This window comes from Anomaloglossus baeobatrachus, unplaced genomic scaffold (assembly GCF_048569485.1).
Source record: "Anomaloglossus baeobatrachus isolate aAnoBae1 unplaced genomic scaffold, aAnoBae1.hap1 Scaffold_133, whole genome shotgun sequence".
Taxonomy (NCBI): Eukaryota; Metazoa; Chordata; class Amphibia; order Anura; family Aromobatidae; genus Anomaloglossus; species Anomaloglossus baeobatrachus.
Window position 1 is genome coordinate 67,673 of NW_027441903.1, and position 16,760 is coordinate 84,432.

At 47.8% G+C, this 16,760-nt stretch overlaps 1 pseudogene; it reads right to left on the bottom strand.

Moving 5' to 3' along the window:
• The window catches only part of LOC142260560 (germinal-center associated nuclear protein-like), an 87,937-nt pseudogene that overhangs the window by 14,171 nt on the left and 57,006 nt on the right, over positions 1 to 16,760 (bottom strand).

Below are 16,760 nucleotides of genomic sequence, written 5' to 3' on the forward strand. Positions count from 1 at the left end.
AAAGCCATCCCACTGAGACAAAGTGTACCCAGTGTACTCTGAGTTTTGTCTGTGAAATGGCTAGTGTAAACATGCTAGTCTATATGTCGACTCATTTTTGGGGGAGGGTTTATTTTGGGTGCAGCAGTAGTGATACAATCAGAATTTTTAGACATAGCATGTAGCAGTTGGACCAGGAGACCTAGTCAAGGCAGTGATAATCTCCTGTTGATAAAACACTTTTTTTCCTTGCTTTTTACAATAATTTATTTTTCAATTAGTTCACACACCATGGTTACCATAAGGTCTTAACCCCTTAATGCTTGATAATGTACTATTACATCATGGAGCATGTCATGGTGTTTGGAAAGGGCTCATGAGCGGAGCTCACTTCACACAATGCAGATTACGGCTATATTCCAGAGCTGGCATCTGTCTTTAACTACAGTAATCAGCATTAATGCAGATCACTGCCATTAACCTCTTAAAATGCCCAGCCATTTGTTTGGGGTGCTCATCAGTTCCCCTTTGAGGTCTAAAGGTCTGTTTAGATGGAACGGTTATGAAAAATGACCACGGCACTTGTTTGTGGTGCCCAAGTAGGATCCAATTCCTTGGTATATACTATATATCAAGGGTATATGGTTCACTTTGTAAGGATTTCAAATATAAAATCACAGCTTTTCTTCAGCAATCTGAGTGCCAAGTCTCTCTTTCATACCATGTTTACATGGAACAACTGTTGGCACTAAACAACCACTATTTAGTAACCATTTACCAATGGGCGGCGCGTAATAGCCTATTCACATAGGTAAACCGCGGTTAACAATGAGCATTAAACAAATTGGTAATAGATCGAATTGCTTCATTTTTTTACGGGAACTTTTTTCTAACTAAAAAGAACTGGGTTAATCAATCAATCTAGGGCTAAGTTCACACTTCCGTTGTTTTCAATCCGTCAGGTCCGTCAGCAACGGATCAGTTGTTTTTTAGATGTCAACTGATGTGTTTTTCACAGGATTCCTTTCACAGGAATCCTGTGAAAAAACGGATCCGTTGCGTCAGTTACATCCGCTGTGCGTCCGTTTTTTGATGGATCAGTCATGATCCGTTTGTGTTTGGGACAGCCCAGTGGGCGTGCCAAACATGCTGGGCATGCTCAGTAGAGCATGACGGAACCCAGCGCTGGATTCCGTCGTAAGACGGATTACGACGGAATCCAGCACCATAGACATACATTGCAAATGTGACGGATGGCGACGGATTCCTGCGTGGTGCGTAGTTTTCGACGGCCCGAAAAACGTTACATTCTGCGTTGCTCCCTGCCCGGCGGTCAGTCAAAAAACGACGGACCGCGACGCAGCGGACGCAACGCAGGGTCATCAGTCGCAATCCGCCACTAATGCAAGTCTATGGGACACAACGGAATCCGCTAAACGGATTCCGTTGTTTACCATAGCGGCGGATTTCAACTGATACATTTTAGCGGAAATGTGAACTTAGCCTAATGTGCATGGGGACATTATAGATTTTTTTAATTTTATTTTAAACTAAGCGTCTGCCTTTTAATGGCAGCAGATATTCCTAAGGCCCTCATCAGTCTCCCACAATGACAAGAGGAGCGCTACCTAGAAGCATCAGCAGTGTCTGACTGCAGGCCTCAGCAGCGGCCCTTTTCCCAGTCTACAGGTTTATTTCTAAAGCCTCCGTCACATTTAACGACTTACCAGCGATCCCGAAAACAATGCGACCTGATAAGGATCGCTGGTAAGAGCGCTGGGAGGTCGCAGGTGAGATGTCACACAGTCAGATCTTACCAACGATGCATTAACGATCAGCGATCTGTTGCTGCGTCACAGAAACGGTGAGGAACAACGATCTCATTAGCGATCTCGTTGTGTGTGACGGGGCCTTAAGGGATCAGATAATCTGTCACATCTGTCTTTTCTCAAGACTAATTTTATCAGTTATTTCACAGTGAGTGATCAACGCTGGAGGCAGGGGTAACAATGAGAAGGATCTGATAAGTGGACAAAAAAAAAAAAAAAGTATTTTTTCTGTTAATCAGATGCCTTACAAAGATTATCACATGGTGTACAATTCTGCTAATTCATACTACAGCTACTCAGTCAACTTAATATACAAACCATAGTAGCTCTTGGAAATAGTGCTGAACCTTCATCTGATGAAATAGCTGTTCCCTGACTTGCTGACACCTGGAGAAGAGGGGACAAAGTCAGTAATTAGATCAAGATATACTGATCATCTATGAGCTATCTGTATATACTGTGGTTAAAGAGAATCTGTCACCAGGTTTTTGCTCTCGCATCTGAGAGCAGCATAACGTAGAGACAGAGACCCTGATTCCAGCGATGTGTCACTTACTGAGCTGTTTGCTATCATTATGATATAATCAATGTTTTCTCTGCTGCAGATCTAGCAGTTATACAGACCTCATGGATGTGCTGGACTACCTGAAGCATGCCAAGTAGACCTCTAATGATAAAATCACTGTTTAATCAGCAGTAGATTATCAAAACTGCACTAAACAGCTCAGTAAGTGACATCGCTGGAATCAGGATCTCTGTCTCTACATTATGCTGCTCTCAGATTAGGTGGCAAAAAAGAGAATTTTGTTTACTTACCGTAAATTCTTTTTCTTATAGTTCCGTCTTGGGAGACCCAGACCTTGGGTGTATAGCTTCTGCCTCCGGAGGACACACAAAGTACTACACCTAAAAGGTGTATCTCCTCCCTCTGAGCCTATACACCCCCTGGTGAACCAGTCACAACCAGTTTAGTGCAAAAGCTGAAGGAGAATAGCCACCCACAAGTAGAACAGAGCAAGAGCCGGAACAACCGGAGACTCTGTTCACGACAACAGCCGGTGAAAACACACGGAACAAGGAAATTGCCAACAGGCAACAGGGAGGGTGCTGGGTCTCCCAAGACGGAACTATAAGAAAAAGAATTTACGTTAAGTAAACAAAATTCTCTTTTTCTTTAACGTTCCTTTGGGAGACCCAAACCATGGGACGTTCCAAAGCAGTCCCTGGGTGGGAAATAAACAAAAAAACTAAGAAGTAGGCAGAAACCTAACTTCACAAATGGGCGACAGCCGCCTGAAGGATGCGTCTGCCCAAGCTCGCATCTGCCGAAGCATGAGCATGCACTTGGTAGTGCTTCGAGAAGGTATGCAGGCTAGCCCAAGTGGCAGCCTGACAGACTTGCTGAGCCGTAGCCTGGTGCCGAAAAGCCCAAGAGGCACCGACAGCCCTGGTCGAGTGCGCTTTGAACCCCGGCGGGGGAGTAGCCTGCGAACTTTGGTAGGCGTCCGAAATGGTCGACCTAATCAAACGGGCTAAGGTCGGCTTAGAAGCAGGGAGGCCCTTGCGCCGGACAGAAGGAAGGTAAGGTAATGTCCTGGTTAAGGTGGAAGGGAGAAACCACCTTAGGAAGAAAGTCCGGAGTCGGACGGAGAACCACCTTGTCTTGATGAAAGACTAAAAAGGGTGATTCCGAGGAGAGCGCAGCCAAATCAGAAACTCTCCTGAGAGAAGTTATAGCAACCAGAAAGGCCACTTTCTGTGAGAGACGATACAAAGAAACCTCCCTAAGGGGCTCAAAGGGGGGTTTCTGCAAGACCGTGAGAATCAAGTTAAGGTCCCAGGGGTCCAAGGGCCGCCGGTAAGGCGGGATGATGTGAGACGCGCCCTGCATGAAGGTGCGGACCTGAGCCAGCCGAGCGAGGCGCCGCTGAAACAGGATTGACAGGGCCGAAACCTGTCCCTTGAGAGAGTTGAGGGACAGACCTAGCTGCAGACCGGACTGTAGAAAAAACAGAAGGGTCGGCAAGGAGAATGGCCAAGGAGAATGGCCGGTAGAGCGACACCAGGACAGGAAAATTTTCCAAGTCCTGTGATAGACCTTAGCGGACGAAGACTTACGGGCCCGAGTCAGTGGAGATGACTTCAGGGGGAATACCAGAAGCCGTCAAAATCCAGGACTCAAAAGCCACGCCGTCAATTTGAGGACCGCAGAATTCGGGCGGAAGAACGGACCTTGCGAGAGTAGGTCTGGACGGTCCGGGAGAGGACACGGCATCTCTACGGACAGTTGGGGCAGGTCCAGATACCAAGCTCGCCTGGGCCAGTCCGGTGCAATGAGGATGACTCGACGACCCTCCATTCTGATCTTGCGCAGGACTCTGGGCAAGAGAGCTAGAGGGGGAAACACGTAGGACAGACGAAACTGGGACAAGTCCTGAACCAGAGCGTCCGCGGCGAAGGCCTGAGGATCGTGGGAGCGAGCCACGTAGACAGGAACTTTGTTGTTGTGACGGGATGCCATTAGGTCCACGTCCGGAGTGCCCCATTTGCGGCAGATCGACTGAAATACTGCCGGGTGCAGGGACCACTCGCCACCGTCCACGCTTTGACGGCTGAGATACTCTGCCTCCCAGTTGTCCACGCCTGGGATGTGGACTGCAGATATGGTGGACCTGGAGTCCTCCGCCCATTGAAGAATGCGTTGTACCTCCATCATTGCCAGGCGGCTGCGTGTCCCGCCTTGATGGTTGATGTAGGCAACCGCTGTCGCGTTGTCTGACTGGACTCGAATGTGCCTGCCCGACAGCAGATGGTGAAATGCTAGGAGAGCTAGAAGTACGGCTCTGATTTCCAGCACATTGATTGAAAGGGCTGACTTGGACGGAGTCCAAGTGCCCTGTGCTCTGTGGTGGAGACATACCGCTCCCCAGCCGGATAGACTGGCATCCGTGGTGAGAATCACCCAGGACGGGGCCAGGAAGGAGTGCCCTTGGGACAGGGAGAGGGGCCGAGGCCACCACTGAAGAGAGCTCTTGGTCCGTGGCGATAGAGCCACTGACTTGTGTAGCCACTGACTTGTGTAAGGAGGAAGGCCGCTTGTCCCAACAGCGGAGAATGTCCAGCTGCAGGGGACGCAGATGGAACTGGGCAAAGGGAACAGCCTCCATGGACGCCACCATTTGACCCAGCACCTGCATCAGACGCCTGAGGGTATAACGGCGGGACCTCAGGAGAGAGCGCACCGCCAACTGGAGTGACAGCTGTTTGACTAAGGGCAACTTCACAAGTACCAGCAGAGTCTCGAACTGCATCCCTAGGTACGTGAGACTCTGGGTCGGAGTCAGAGTGGATTTGGGAAGATTGACAAGCCACCCGAATTGGGCTAGAGTGCTGAGAGTGAGCGAGACACTCCGCTGACAGTCTGCGCTGGATGGCGCTTTGACTAGAAGGTCGTCCACGTAGGGGAGCACTGCCAACCCCTGAAGGTGCAGAACCGCAATCACGGCTGCCATGACCTTGGTGAAAACCCGAGGGGCCGTGGCTAACCCGAAGGGGAGAGCCACGAATTGGAAATGATCGTCTCCTATTGCAAAGCGTAGCCAACGCTGGTGTGAAACCGCAATGGGCACATGTAGATAGGCATCTCTGATGTCGATGGACGCCAGGAAATACCCTTGGGTCATTGAGGCAATAACTGATCGCAGGGACTCCATGCGAAAGTGCCGCACCCGAACATGCTTGTTGAGAAGCTTGAGATCCAGGATGGGCCTGAAGTTACTGTTCTTTTTGGGAACTAGGAAGAGGTTTGAGTAGAAACCTCTGAACCGTTCCCGGGCGGGAACTGGTACAACTACTCCGTTGGCCTGCAAGGCTGCCACGGCCTGTGAAAAGGCGGCGGCCCTGGAGCAGGGGGGAGTTGAGAGAAAAAATCTGTTTGGCGGGCTGGAAGAAAATTCTATCCTGTAGCCGTGGGAGATGATATCTCTCATCCACAGATCGGAGACTTGTTGAAACCAAGCGTCGCCAAAGTGGGAGAGCATGCCACCGACTAAGGACGTGGCTGGATCGGACAGAGTCACGAGGAGGCTGCCTTAGTGGCAGGACCTCCTGCGGTCTTCTGCAGACGCGCTCTGGAGCGCCAGTTGGATTTCTGGTCCTTGGCTGAGTTAGCGGACGAGGCGGAGGGCTTAGAGGACGACCAGTTGGAGGAACGAAAGGAGCGAAACCTCGACTGAATCCTACCCTGGGCAGGTTTCCTGGTCTTGGTTTGTGGCATGGAAGTACTCTTCCCGCCAGTAGCCTCTTTAATAATTTCATCCAGCTGTTCACCGAACAGCCGGGAACCAGCAAAAGGGAGCCCAGCAAGGTACTTCTTTGAAGAAGCATCTGCCTTCCACTCTCGAAGCCACAAGGTCCTGCGGATAACGAGGGAATTAGCCGAAGCCACCGCAGGGCGGTGAGAAGCCTCCAGCATGCCAGACATGGCATAAGAAGAAAAAGCTGAAGCTTGAGAAGTTAAGGCAACCATCTCGGGCATAGATTCCCTGGTGAGGGAATGCATCTCCTCCAGACTAGCAGAGATGGCTTTGAGGGCCCACACTGCTGCAAAAGTTGGAGAAAACGCGACCCCCACCGCTTCATACACAGATTTGGCCAGAAGGTCAATCTGACGGTCAGTGGCATCCTTAAGGGAAGTGCCATCAGCCACCGACACAACGGTCCGGGCTGAGAGCCTAGACACCGGAGGGTCTACCTTTGGGGAGTGAGCCCACTCCTTGACCACCTCAGGTGGAAAGGGAAAACGGTCATCAGAACCACGCTTTGGGAAGCGTTTGTCAGGATTGGCCCTGGGTTTGGTCACAGCGGCCTGAAAACTGGAGTGGTTAAAGAACACACTCTTTACTCTCTTAGGCGAGGTAAACTGGTGCTTTTCTGCCAGAGAGGGTTGCTCCTCTGATACTGGCGGATTGAGATCCAGTACAGAATTAATGGAAGCAATCAAGTCACTAAGTTCTGAGTCACCCTCAGAAAGATCAATGGGGCACATGGAGTTAGCCTCCGAGCCCCCTGTATAGGCATCCTCCTCATCCTGCGAGTCCTCAGCCCTTGAATCAGAGCCACGGGATGAGGAGGGAGAGGGAACCCTGCGGAGCCTCTTAGACGGACGGGGTCCGTGCCCTGATGATGAATCCTCTGTGAGCTCCAGTCCTAAAGGCCCCTTAGCAAGAGCAGTAGAGGCACCCTGTGAAGGGGGCTGATGCATATTCATCAAAGTCCTGAACAGAAGTCCCATGGACTCAGCAAATTACTGGGAGATAGACCTAGAAAAGGACTCTACCCAGGCCGGGGGTTCAGCCACATGTGCAGGAGCAGCCTGAGAGACCACTGGGGCCAAGACCCCAGGCCGTGGCACCTCCAAGTTAGAGCAGACCTCACAATGTGGATAGGTGCTCGCTTCAGGCAGCGGAAGCTTACATGCAGCACATACAGTATAAAGCTTTGGAGCCTTGCTCCTTGTGTGAGACATGCTGCCTGAGTGGGGGGAAACAGCTTCTATAAAGGGAATGAATCCCAGGGAGAATATAGCAGAGGTCCACAACCGGAGACCGGCTGTGGCTTACCAGACCGCTGGAAGCGGTGTTGTGTGCCCTCCAGATCCCGAAGCCCGGACCCCCAATGCACAGCACCTCAGCAGGGATGCAGAGTGCAGGACGGGCCAGAACAGAGTGAAACCTGCCCAAGAAAATGGCCGCCGGAGCGAAGAGAGGGGGCGGAACCTTGGGCGTCCCTGTAGGAAGGGCGGAATCTGGAGGGCCATAGAGGCCTGCAGGGGGGGAGTCGCACACAAGCAGTGAGGAGGGTCCCTCCCCTGTGCAGGACGGCCACCGGGAGGGGCCATGCCTGTCCCTCAGCATGAGTGACATGTGAGGGCAGGTAACAGAAACTAGGCCTCCGGCGAAGCCGGGGCCTAAATTTAAGCAGCGAGGCCGACTCGCAGGCACCATCGACGCGGTTCTCGAGCGAAAAGCCAGAGGACCGGCCGGAAATGCTAAAAAACACACAGTAAACACACTCTCCCCCCACAATAAATGACAGGGACCCCCAACATATGAACGTCTCAAGATACTTAGCTGCTGAGACGCAGGGCCAGGTCCCTGGGGGTGAGTGCTCTGGTCCAGCAGGGTCCTCAAGGGGCTGTGGCCGGAGACCGGTCTCCTGCCAGGCATGGAGACCGTGCTGGCTCCCACTTCAATCCAGAGCCCAGGAGGGATGGTGAAGGAGCATGGCATGTAAGGCTCCAGCCTTGGAAATCAACCTTACAACACCACCGACAAAGTGGGGTGAGAAGGGACATGCCGGGAGTCCAGACGAGGACCCGCATTTCTTCAATCTTCTTCCAAAAGAAGGAAAAAAAGGAAAAAATCATATGAGAACGCATGTGTTGATACACAAAGCGAAAAACTGGTTGTGACTGGTTCACCAGGGGGTGTATAGGCTCAGAGGGAGGAGCTACACCTTTTAGGTGTAGTACTTTGTGTGTCCTCCGGAGGCAGAAGCTATACACCCAAGGTCTGGGTCTCCCAAAGGAACGTTAAAGAAAACCTGGTGACAGATTTCCCTTAAGTTAAATCTATAATAAGATGGGAGTTTTCTACTATTTCTCTAAGCAGTAATATTCTATTAGTTATGTCAACATGTTTTGTTTTTTTGTTTTTTTTGCATTAAAAGACCAATGAGCCTACCTGGTAAAGGAAACGCTTAATTTTCCAGCATGACCCAGGTTAACAATTCCTTTAGACAAATTCTGTATATCGTGGGTATCCGCACTGGGAAGCAAAGCTTTTAGTGTACCACCACGTCCTACAGAACCAGGTGCTGCTGGAAACGCACGCATTTGTCGTCTCAATTTCTTACGTGCAGCTAAAACTTCCCGCCATCTGAAAACAAAAGATAACATTAGTAATGAGATATTACAGGAAAAATATGCAAATTACGTTTGCAAATGAAAAAGACCCAACGAACCTCTGGATATATTTGCTGCAACATTGCATCTCATAAAGAGTTTCTCTAGCTATATGGAATATCTCCTCATCCACGAATTGCTTAACATGCTCGTTACAGACAATCTGAGAGCAGCGTAATATGCGGTTATTGTGGTCAAGCTGCACGGCTTTCCTGAAACAAAAAAATCATGAAATAAAGAGGGAAGAAGAAGTATTAGATTGTTCTGTTCAGCCGATAAAGGGGAATCCGCTAACTATAATGCACATGGAGCCTAATTATTTGCACTCATTTAGTCTAGGCATCTATAAATAGGGAATAATAGAGAACACATTTTGCCTTGGGGGGAAGGGGTTCACACATAGTTCTTAGGGTAAGTTCACACAGTGCGTTTTCCACTGCGTTTTTCAGGTGCGTTTTTGGCCTCAAAACTGCATGACTTTGCTTCCCCAGCAAAGTCTATGAGTTTTCATTTTTGCTGTTCGCACACAACTTTTTTTTTAAGCTGCGTTTTTGAGCTTAAAAAAAAACAAACAAAAAACGGACATGTCAATTCTTTCCTGCGTTTTTCTGCGTTTTCCCCCCATGCAATGCATTGGAAAAACGCAGGGATCAAAAATGCAGCAAAACGCAGCCAAAAACGCACCAAATCGCGGTAAAAACGCATGCGTTTTTTTGCTGCGGGTGCGTTTTTGTGCGTTTTTAGCGGCCAAAAACGCATAAAAGCACAGCGTCAAAAAAACACAGCGTGTGCACATAGCCTAAAAAAGGCTGCTGGCACAGAGATATCTGAAAACACTCACTGGAGCTCTTTCTTGCATATTTTCTGGATATTCTCTTGAACAACATCATTTATGAGGTTAACACATTGAGATTGGGCCTCCAGAGAAAGAAGTCGCTCTCTTTCTTGAATCCTCCTGTTGTAAAATTCAAGAAATAATAATAATAATAATAGAGGATATTGTCATAACTAACATGCTAAAATAAAGTACAAAGAATGTAAAAATGCCGCATCTTACCTTTCTTCTTCTGCCTTCCTTCGTTTTTCCTCTTTCACTCTTCCAATCTCTGCCTTTATTTCTTCTTCTGCGACATTTCTTGAAAGATTCAGTACGAGATCTGCAAGCAGCTGATCAGCAACTATAGATGACTCACTTAAAGGAACACAGGAAAATGATGAGAATTATTTATTTGAGCATGACAAATATTCAATTAATTAGAACCAACTTTGAATACATTCACTGTAATACGATCTGACGTTAAATAGGACCGAAATAGTTGCCATAAATATTTTTTTTAACCTGGTGTAAATGCCGCTGTTCTCCTTAATATGGCGATGTTTATATTTTGCAACTGCATCTGACCTCCCCAGATACATAGTCCCTTCTTCACTGTATGTAAATCAATTCTAGTTAGCCAAATGGGAGTGGTCATCTCTTCTGTATGGCAATCTTAAGATGACCATGCCCAGTTGGCTAAGCGGGCAAGCAGAGACCAAATATCAGGAACAGAAAGGCGCATGAGCAAAAATTAAACAATGCCAGACTCAGGAGAGCAACGGCATTTACAACAGGTGTAAAAAAAAAAAAAAATAAATCTAGATCTATTTATTTTTTTTTTTTACCTGGTGTAAACGCCGTTGATCTCCTGAATCTGGCACTGTTTAATGTTTGCTCATGTGCCTCTCTGTTCCTGATATTTGGTCCTGAGATATGTGTGTAGTAATATATACATACATACATACACAGCTCTGTCAAAAATTAAGAGACCACTGCAAAATTGTCAGTTTTTCTGATAATTCTCTTTATAGGTATATTTTTGAGTAAAGAAGGGAATTTTGTTTACTTACCGTAAATTCCTTTTCTTCTAGCTCCTATTGGGAGACCCAGACAATTGGGTGTATAGCTTCTGCCTCCGGAGGACACACAAAGTATTACACTTAAAAGTGTAACCCCTCCCTCTGCCTATACACCCTCCCGTGCATCACGGGCTCCTCAGTTTTGGTGCAAAAGCAGGAAGGAGGAAACATAAATTGGTCTAAGGCAAATTCAATCCGAAGGATGTTCGGAGAACTGAAGACCATGAACCAAAAGAACAATTCAACATGAACAACATGTGTACCACAAAAGAACAACCAGCCCGAAGGGTACAGGGGCGGGTGCTGGGTCTCCCAATAGGAGCTAGAAGAAAAGGAATTTACGGTAAGTAAACAAAATTCCCTTCTTCTTTGTCGCTCCATTGGGAGACCCAGACAATTGGGACGTCCAAAAGCAGTCCCTGGGTGGGTAAAAGAATACCTCGATAAAAAGAGCCGACACGACTCCCTCTTACAGGTGGGCAACCGCCGCCTGAAGGACTCGCCTACCTAGACTGGCGTCTGCCGAAGTATAGGTATGCACTTGATACTGCTTCGTGAAAGTGTGCAGACTAGACCACGTAGCTGCCTGACACGCCTGCTGAGCCGTCGCCCGGTGCCGCAATGCCCAGGACGCACCCACGGCTCTGGTAGAATGGGCTTTCAGCCCCAAAGGAAGCGGAAGCCCCGAAGAACGGTAAGCTTCAAGAATCGGTTCCTTGATCCACCGAGCCAAGGTTGACTTGGAAGCCTGCGAACCCTTACGCTGGCCAGCGACAAGGACAAAGAGCGCCTCTGAACGGCGCAGGGGCGCTGTGCGAGACACGTAGAACCGGAGTGCTCTCACTAGATCTAATGAGTGCAAATCCTTTTCACATTGGTGAATTGGATTAGGGCAAAATGAAGGTAAGGAGATATCCTGATTGAGATGAAAAGGAGATACAGCCTTAGGGAGAAATTCCGGAACAGGACGCAGAACCACCTTATCCTGGTGAAAAACCAGGAAGGGGGCTTTGCATGACAGCGCTGCAAGCTCCGACACTCTTCGGAGTGATGTAACTGCCACTAGAAATGACACCTTCTGCGAAAGACGTGATAAAGAGACATCCCGCAGCGGCTCGAAAGGTGGTTTCTGAAGAGCCGTTAGCACCCTGTTAAGGTCCCAGGGTTCCAGCGGGCGCTTGTAAGGTGGGACTATGTGGCAAACTCCCTGCAGGAACGTGCGGACCTGCGGAAGCCTGGCCAGGCGCTTTTGAAAAAATACGGAGAGCGCCGATACTTGTCCCTTGAGAGAGCCAAGTGACAAACCCTTGTCCATTCCGGATTGAAGGAAGGAAAGAAAAATGGGTAAGGCAAAAGGCCAGGGAGTAAAACCATTATCAGAGCACCAGGACAGGAAAATCCGCCAAGACCTGTAATAGATCTTGGCGGACGTCGGTTTCCTGGCCTGTCTCATAGTGGCAATGACATCCTGAGATAACCCTGAAGACGCTAGGAGCCAGGACTCAATGGCCACACAGTCAGGTTGAGGGCCGCAGAATTCAGATGGAAAAACGGCCCTTGTGACAGCAAGTCTGGGCGGTCTGGAAGCGCCCACGGCTGACCCACCGTGAGATGCCACAGATCCGGGTACCACGACCGCCTCGGCCAGTCTGGAGCGACGAGAATGGCGCGGCGGCAGTCGGACCTGATCTTGCGTAGTACTCTGGGCAGCATCGCCAGAGGAGGAAATACATAAGGCAGTCGAAACTGTGACCAATCCTGAACTAATGCGTCCGCCGCCAGAGCTCTGTGATCTTGAGACCGTGCCATGAATGCCGGGACTTTGTTGTTGTGCCGTGACGCCATGAGTCCGGCGTTCCCCAGCGGCGACAGATCTCTCGAAACACTTCTGGGTGCAGAGACCATTCCCCCGCATCCATGCCCTGACGACTGAGAAAATCTGCTTCCCAGTTTTCTACGCCCGGTATGTGAACTGCGGAGATGGTGGAGGCTGTGGCTTCCACCCACTGCAGAATTCGCCGGACTTCCTGGAAGGCTTGACGACTGCGAGTGCCGCCTTGGTGGTTGATGTATGCGACGGCAGTGGCGTTGTCCGACTGGATACGGATCTGCCTGCCCTCCAGCCACTGATGGAAAGCCAATAGGGCTAGATACACTGCCCTTATCTCCAGAACATTGATCTGAAGGGAAGACTCTAACGGAGTCCAGGTTCCCTGAGCCCTGTGGTGGAGGAACACCGCTCCCCACCCTGACAGGCTCGCGTCCGTGGTGACCACAGCCCAGGTTGGGGGCTCCTTCCACACAAAGCATAAAACTGAGGAGCCCGTGATGCACGGGAGGGTGTATAGGCAGAGGGAGGGGTTACACTTTTAAGTGTAATACTTTGTGTGTCCTCCGGAGGCAGAAGCTATACACCCAATTGTCTGGGTCTCCCAATGGAGCGACAAAGAAATGTAAATTGCTCTTTTAATCTATAAACTACTGACAACGTCTCCGAATTTCCAAGCAATAAATTTTATATTTATTTTCTGAAAATGAGAAGTGGTCAAAATAATAAAATAATGCACATTGCTTTCAGACCTCAAATAATGCAAAGAAAACAAGTTCATAATCATATAGAAACAACAATACTAATGTTTTAACTCAGGAAGAGTTTAGAAATCAATATTTTGTGGAATAACTGATTTTTTAATCACAGCTTTCATGCGTCTTGGCTGCTTTCCACCAGTCTTTCACAATGCTTTTGGGTGACCTTATGCCACTCCTGGTGAAAAATGTATGCAGTTTTTCTTTGTTTGATGGATTGCGACTATCCATCTTCCTCTTGATTACATTCCAGAGGTTTTCAATGGGGTTCCGGTCTGGAGATTTGGCTGGCCATGACAGGGTTTTGATGTGGTGTTCCTTCATCCCCACATTGACTGACCTAGCTGTGTGGCATGACGCATTGTCCTGCTGGAAAAAACAGTCCTCAGTGTTGGGGAACATTACCTGAGCAGAAAGAAGCAACTGGTTTTCCAGGATAATCTTGGTGCGGCTTGATTCACACGTCCTTCGCAAAGTTTATGCTGCCCAATCCCAGCCTTGCTGAAGCATCCCCAGATCATCTCTGATCCTCCACTAAACTTCACAGTGAGTGCAAGACACTGTGGCTTGTACGCCTCTCCAGGTCTCCGTCTAACCATTAGACTACCAGGTGTTGGGCAAAGCTGAAAACTAGACTCATCAAAGAAGATTACCTTACTCCAGGACACTATGCTCCAATTGGTCAGAATAAACTTTGCGAAGGACGTATGAATCAAGCCGCATACAAGGTTACCCTCTAAAAACAGTTGCTTCCTTCTGCTCAGCCGATGTTCCCCAACTCTGAGGACTGTTTTTTCAGCAGGACAATGTGCCATGCCACACAGCTAGGACAATCAATGTGTGGATGAAGGAGCACCACATTAAAACCCTGTCATGGCCAGCCCAATCTCCAGACCTGAACCCCATTGAAAACCTCTGGAATGTAATCAAGAGGAAGATGGATAGTCACAAGCCATCAAACAAAGAAGAACTGCTTACATTTTTGCACCAGGAGTGGCATGAGGTCACCCAAAAACAGTGTGGAAGACAGGTGGAAAGCATGCCAAGACGCATGGAAGCTGTGATTAAAAATCATGGTTATTCCACAAAATATTAATTTCTGAACTCTTCCTGAGTTAAAACATTAGTATTGTTGTTTCTAAATGATTATAAACTTGTTTTCTTTGCATTATTTGATGTCTGAAAAGCAATGCATTTTTTGTTATTTTGATTATTTCTCATTTTCAGAAAATAAATATAAAAGTTATTGCTTGGAAATTCGGAGACATGTCAGTAGCTTATAGAATAAAAAATCAATTTACATTTTACTCAAAAATATACCTATAATGAAAAAAATCTGAAAAACTGAAATTTTGTAGTGGTCTCTTAATTTTTTTGCTAGAGCTGTATATTTACATACACATATACACACACTGACCCAAATTGTCAGCCTTAATTAGAGACACTACTTGCAATGCTAAGCCAATAAGGGTACTTACAACTAGAGGTACCCTAAATCAAACTATTAAAACTTAACGTTTAATCTATACTTAATTATAATCGTGACCGTAGTTTAAAACATTGCTGAAAGAGGGATCTTACTGACATTCCTATCTCATGTGAGGTAACAGGGCGCGGACCTGTGACTCCTATTTGCTTACTGGTGACTCCCTAAATGGGTTGTTAAGCAGGTTGTTAAAGGTTTCAGCTACTAGCTTCCCAAACATGTTTCACCATGTCTGGCTTTATCAGGGGGCTAAACCGAAAAAAACGCGCCACTTTTTTTTAAAGGTTTGGTAGTGATGTCATATTAGAATCGTCCAATCATTACATAGTACTCAGGGCGAATAGTAAGCAAGCTCATTATTATAATTAAGTATAGATTAAACATTAAGTTTTAATGGTTTGATTTAGGGTACCTCTAGTTGCTTTGACAAATTGTGTTTATTGTAATTTAACCCTTTACTACCTTGGTAACAATGGGGGGTTTTTTTGTTTTAATAAGGGTACTTACACACACCAATTATTTGCATTGCTGGATACTGCTGGAGTATAACTCATTGCTTATATACACTATTGGAACAACAATTTAAGAAAATATTCTATGAAAAATAACGCTTTGAAACTGAAGAATGCCCTTAAGCTTCGTGTCCACGATCAGTGTTCACAGCGTTTTGGATGCGGCGACCAAAACACTGCAACGTACAGCACAAGTACAGTGTATGGGATTTCTAGGAATCTCATGCCCACGGTGTGTACAGCCCATAGCGTAACCTGACCTGCGATGTAGCTCTCCAAGCCGCAAGCATGTTACGTCTTTGCTGTGGAGTCGCAAGCGTTCTCCACAGAGAAAACAGAAGAGAGAGACCGCAGCGCCCCAAACCCTGATCGTGAGCACAACCAGCTACAGTCTCCTGCGGAGGAAACTCGCAGCCCCGCAGGTCAGGACCTGCCACGTCCAGGATGCAGCAGGTCCCGATCGTGTTCACATACCCTAATAGTCATTTGTCAAAAATTTTCCTCAATACTTGAATGTGGCAAAACAGTAACACAGTTTAGGAAGAATAAATACAAAAAAGGAATACTAGGAAGAATTTGCTAAAACTATTTCTATAAAAAAAAGCTTGCAGACTCAGAAAATGCTTCCATATTATCTCCATGTTTGACAGTGATCTATCTGATAAGTGCAGGTCAGCTGAACCTCACCACCATTAAAGTTAAATGTGATCTTCACTCCTGCAGGTTACATAAAAAGAGAATTTTGTTACTTACCGTAAATTCTTTTTCTTATAGTTCCGTATTGGGAGACCCAGACCATGGGTGTTTAGCTTCTGCCTCCGGAGGACAAACAAAGTACTACACTTAAAAGTGTAGCTCCTCCCTCTGAGCTTATACACCCCCTGGTAGCCAGTCCTAGCCAGTTTAGTGCAAAAGCTGAAGGAGAATAGCCACCCACAAGTAGAACCGAGTAAGAACCGGAACAACCGGAGACCCTGTCCACGACAACAGCCAGTGATAACACATGGAACAAGAAAATTGCCAACAGGCAACAGGGAGGGAGCTGGGTCTCCCAATACGGAACTATAAGAAAAAGAATTTACGGTAAGTAACAAAATTCTCTTTTTCTTTATCGTTCCTTTGGGAGACCCAGACCATGGGATGTTCCAAAGCTGTCCCTGGGTGGGAATAAACAGAAAAAACTAAGAAGTAGGCGGAGCCTAACTTCACAAGTGGGCGACAGCCGCCTGAAGGATGCGTCTGCCCAAGCTTGCATCTGCCGAAGCATGAGCATGCACTTGGTAGTGCTTCGAAAAGGTATGCAGGCTAGTCCAAGTGGCAGCCTGACAGACTTGTTGAGCCGTAGCCTGGTGCCTAAAAGCCCAAGAGGCACCGACAGCTCTGGTCGAGTGTGCTTTGATCCCCGGAGGGGGAGGCACCTGAGTGCTCTGGTAGGCGTCCGAAATGGTCGATCTAATCCAACGGGCCAAGGTCGGCTTAGAAGCAGAGAGACCCTTGCGCCGCCCTGT